General features: G+C 42.7%; 1 non-coding gene across 1 annotated transcript; it reads right to left on the bottom strand.

Moving 5' to 3' along the window:
* Positions 1-433: 433 nt before the first annotated feature.
* On the bottom strand, positions 434-507 carry TRNAN-GUU. The gene has a single exon. It is a non-coding gene; the product is annotated as a tRNA-Asn (tRNA).
* Between the last annotated feature and the right edge of the window lie 4347 nt (positions 508-4854).

The following is a 4854-nucleotide window of genomic DNA, read 5'->3' as shown; positions in this document are numbered from 1 at the left end:
TGAAAGATACATTTGCAGAATGTACTCAGATTAGAGGCATTATATAAACTCTATAATGTATCATTGGTGCATCCAGTTCTCTACACTACAGAAATATCAATTCCAGGCACATCCTGGGGATACTACTGACCTCCTATTGTTAAAAAATGAAAAACTAGAGGCACATAAATTTCTCTAAGTGAATAACAGACTGAATTAGAATCTTGTCACACCAGAAGTGGGTTCCTAGCTGTCTGTTTCAGGATTCCTGAGTTGCGCAGGTGTAAACCTGGCATTTCAGAAGATATCTAGTTAAGAATGTGGTCGGGGAGGTGGGCTGGGCTTCGACTCGGATCAGTCATAAATTAGTGGCTTAGGACTTCCGGAAGATAAAATCTTCCCCACTTATCTAGTGATTGACAATTCGTGAATTGCTTTAAAAGCTCCAAACTAGCGTCCCTGGGTGGGCTCGAACCACCAACCTTTCGGTTAACAGCCGAACGCGCTAACCGATTGCGCCACAGAGACAGGTGCTGCGTCCCTACTGGGCACTATAGGTAAGGCGCACTCACTGAACTTCCTCCGTCTGGTGCATCCTCACCGGCCGCGGGCAGGACAACTGAGCAAGGCCTTGGAAAACAGGAGAGACCGAGCGGTCACGCTGGACACCCGCGCGTTGGGAGATTCTGGAGCGAGGACAGATGAATGGCCTTCGCCCGCCCCGCCCCTCGCCTGTTTCAGAAGCCCCTGGAATCTCCCTGGTCTGACCCCGCCTGAGCCCCCTAGGGGCCCAAGGGACGCTGAGCGCCCGGCGGGCTCCCGGGATGGCTCTGCCCGTTCTTTGCGCCGCCTTCACCCAGTGAGGGAGCCTGTGCGCACCCTGCCCAGTCGCTTTCGGGGCGCTGCGGAGCTTCCGCTGCCGTCTCCCGATCCTGTGTCCCGCACGGGGGCTCCACCAGGGCAGGGATGGGGTGAGAGTCGCTCGTGGGTCCCCTGGCGGGGAGCAGGGTCCTGCACTCAGCAGGGCGCACCGCTAGGACTTGTCGAATGAATGCATCGTCGCCTTTAGCTTTTAGTCCTCTGAGGAGCTCTGAGAATGGAAACCACGAGGGCGTTTTCCACGGGGAGGTTATTTTCACAAAGGGTTTATTGACGGTGATTTCTCGGCACCCCGCGGGCGGCAACGGGCAGGGCCTCCAGGGCACCTCCTGCGCGGTGGGGCGGGGCGGGGGGCGCAGCTGGACGGCGGGGGGTCGCGGCGGGAGGGCGGGAGCCGGGAAGGGAAAAGCAAAAGCAGAAACAGAAGCCGGGGAGCGGTGGACCAGACACCCAGACCTCCTGGAAGGCTCCTGCGGAGGCACAGGGGGACCTTTTGGAAGTGAGAATTGGTTTCGGGGGGATTTTGTTTTTGTTTTGTTTTAATTGTAGCAGAATGAGGAAATGGAGAGAGAACCTGAAAGAACCCCAAATGCGAGGACCTATTGCTCCCCAAGAATAAGATCTTCCAGAAGAACAGGCCGAAAACTAGATTTCGGCGTCTGGGAACCCCGAAATCTTTGGCGGAGCAGCGTCTCGCGACCCTCTGCGTTCTTTTTGGCAAAGGACTTGCTTCCATTGTTTGTTCAATTGTCTGTTTGTTAAATAAATAAAACCCTTTTCATGTGTCTTTAAGATGAGTTGGTTCTAATACTGTAGGATACAAACAATGCTGCAGTCAGCATTCTGTTCACTTCTCGCTGGCCACTGTGTGCTTCTCCGGGGTGGGGGCCTGGAGAGCCGTTGTTCCAGCAGAGTGACCACGTGGCTTTTATTTCAGTCCACTTATTTCCTTTGTTGCTTTGTTAGCTATAACTCTCCTTATTTCAGTGACCGCTTTAGGGTTTCTGGGATACATCTCTAATTCACCGCAGTCAGCTTTCAAGTGACATGACACCTCCCTTTCTGGCCTTTATCTTAGTGTTAGCGTGTATTTTTCTTTTATCCATTATCAGTTTGTAATTCGTTATTACTTTTACTTACTACGTCAAACACTTTTTAGAATATTTAAATTCTAATTTAATTTAATCTAATCTGATCTAATCTAAATAAGAAAATGGTTAGTACATGCTTTCCAAAATCCATTTCCATTATTCATTTATTTGGGTAGGTCCACATTTTTATCTGGTATCTTTTTGCTTCCACCTGGAGGACTCAAGATTTCTTGCAGCGAGGGTTGGTGAATTATTTTAGCTTTTGTGTTTTCTTTTTTTTTTTTTTTGAGTCGGGGTCTCACTCCATCCCCCAGGCTGGAGTACAACAGTGCAGTCCCGGCTCACTGCAACCTCCACCTCCTGGGTTCGAGCGATTCTCCTGCCTCAGCCTCTGAGTAGCTGAGATTACAAGTGCCCACCACCATGCCTGACCAATTTTTGTGTATTTAGTAGAGAAGGGGTTTCACCATGTTGGCCAGGCTGGTCTTAAACTCCTGACCTCATGATCCACCCTCCTCAACTTCCCAAAGTGCTGGGATTACAGGTGTGAGCCACCATGCCCAGCTGATAGTTATCATTTAAAGTTATTTCCCTATTAACCGTTTTCATTATCTGTGAATTTCAGATTTTCCTAAGTAAAAACCTTAAGATTACTCTGGGCATGGTGACTCATACTTCATAATGAGTCAGGAATTCAAATTCGTTGAGCCCAGGAATTCAAGATCACCCCTTCAAAGCCCTGCCTTAAATACAAAACCAAACCAAAACAAACAACAACAAAAAACCCTTAAGATTATATAAATGTTGTTTGTTTGTTTTGTCCAATAACTCAAGACTTAGCTATTTTCATTAAACAAACAATATTAATTGCCTTATTTATCAAAAATTACACAAAGATAATTCTCTTCTGGGCAGCATTCATAACTTTATAACCCTCATTTCAAATTTTGACACCTTATACTACATAGCAGAGATAAATATAAAACCACTTGACCAGTAAATTTAAATGAAAACGTATGTCGTCAATTCTGAAGCCATTTCTAGTTCTGTTTTACCAATCATTTTAAAACCAGTTTATTTACTAAAGATTTACTTACATCACATGAACTTGTAAAAGCATTTATCTTCAAGTCTATTTTTTCTGATAGTGTACTTCATTTAAGTGCTTTTTTCCCTTTAAGTCAATTTAATCGAGTTTTTAAAATATATTTTTAGTAGTGAAACATATATACGACACATAATTATATAATGTATTAGACAAGCTGATAGTAGATCTTACACATTCATAAGAACTCTTCTTTCCCCTCCTATTTTAGACTTCCAATTTTTTGATCACCTGTTTTGTTGCTCTAGGCGGTTGTCAGCTAGAGAGTCCTAATTCATATATTAAAGGGACAACTCTTAGGTGAAACATCAGATAGCAAAATTTAGATATCACAGTATAGTGAGAAGGAGTCTGGTGTACTAGAGGGAGATTAAAAATGGATGCCAAATCAAACATAGCATTACAGAAATCTATCCTAGGACTGTATGTAGACCAATTTTATTTAGATAGTTCTAAATTTAGTCTCTAGCTTTTAATTGGACCTGAGCTCTCAGCAGAGCCCACACTGAATCCCAGGTCTTCAAAAGATAGAGTTACCGTGGGCTAGGCCACATAATTATTTTATAGCGCACTTTGTAACAAAGACATTTCTCTAAGTGTCTAAACTATACCCTTTCTTATCTTAAACATCCCAGGAGTATCCTTGGTTGTAATAACTATTTTAGTCAATACTTAGGAAACAAAAATAGGTAGCACAATACAAAAGCAAGCAGTTTAAGATCTGAGAGGAAATTTTCTGTTTACACTCTTGGGATTCCATAAGAAAAAACAGAGGTTTCTACCCAAAGAAAAAGTCTGGCAATCCCTCCATTCTCATTAAGAAATCCCAGGCTGTTAGAAACTATTTCAGGTCCCTCATGCAGCAGAGGGTGGCAAGGGAAAGGACAGACAGACAGAAGTAAACGGAGAAAACAGAATTCAGTCAGCTGAGAAGAAAAAGGACTTTTTCTCAAACAACAAGGTCCAAGAAGACAAAAAAAGTATTAATGACTTTTAAATAAATATATGTTTTAATATATATTAACATATATAAATATATGTGCATATTATATATTTTTAATATATATAGACATATATTGAAATATACATGTTAAAAATCCTTTTAACCTCCATTACTATATTTTAGCTAGGACAAATAGCTGATATTTCTAAAGCAACCCAAATATCAATTGGAAAGAAATTGATTTAGGAACCAAACCCAGGTTGTCATGGTGAAAAAAGGGGCAGAACCTTAGCTACTGAATTATAGCCTGGGGTACGAGGTGACAGCCATTGCTCTTTTAGTTTGGTCTGGCTAGCAAAAGTGGCCCTGCGATATAAATAAAGACCCTGAAGTAGTCAAAACCTTTATTTTCTTGATGGCTGCTTTTTTTCCCCCCAGTTCTCCCTCTTTTTTAATTTTTATTTTTAATTAATTTTTTTGGCATGGATTTATCCAATTCAGAGGCCTAGTTCCCCATAATTTGGAACTTTTTTTTGGATTTGATCAAGTCAGATAGAACTGGTCAAACCCAATGGAAAAGAAGAAGGAAACAAAAACCAAACCAAACCAAAAAGTTAAGAAAATTAATGATCACACAATTGATATGATTGCTGAGCGCTCTCATGGGAAGGGGAAATTAGTATCAGTTGGTTTTTAATCTTAACTTGAGTCACTCAGGAGAATTTCCAAGACAAAACACAGATTCGGTTATTGACCTAGGAATGGGGACCAGGCTGCAGACTGCCCTGTACCATCCTAGAAGCAGGAAAAGCTCAAACTCTCCTTCCCTGTTAGAAGTGAGCTGAGGGGGGCGCGGG

Source organism: Cebus imitator, unplaced genomic scaffold, assembly GCF_001604975.1.
Source record: "Cebus imitator isolate Cc_AM_T3 unplaced genomic scaffold, Cebus_imitator-1.0 Scaffold188, whole genome shotgun sequence".
Taxonomy (NCBI): domain Eukaryota; kingdom Metazoa; phylum Chordata; class Mammalia; order Primates; family Cebidae; genus Cebus; species Cebus imitator.
This window is presented reverse-complemented; position numbering and strand designations above follow the sequence as displayed.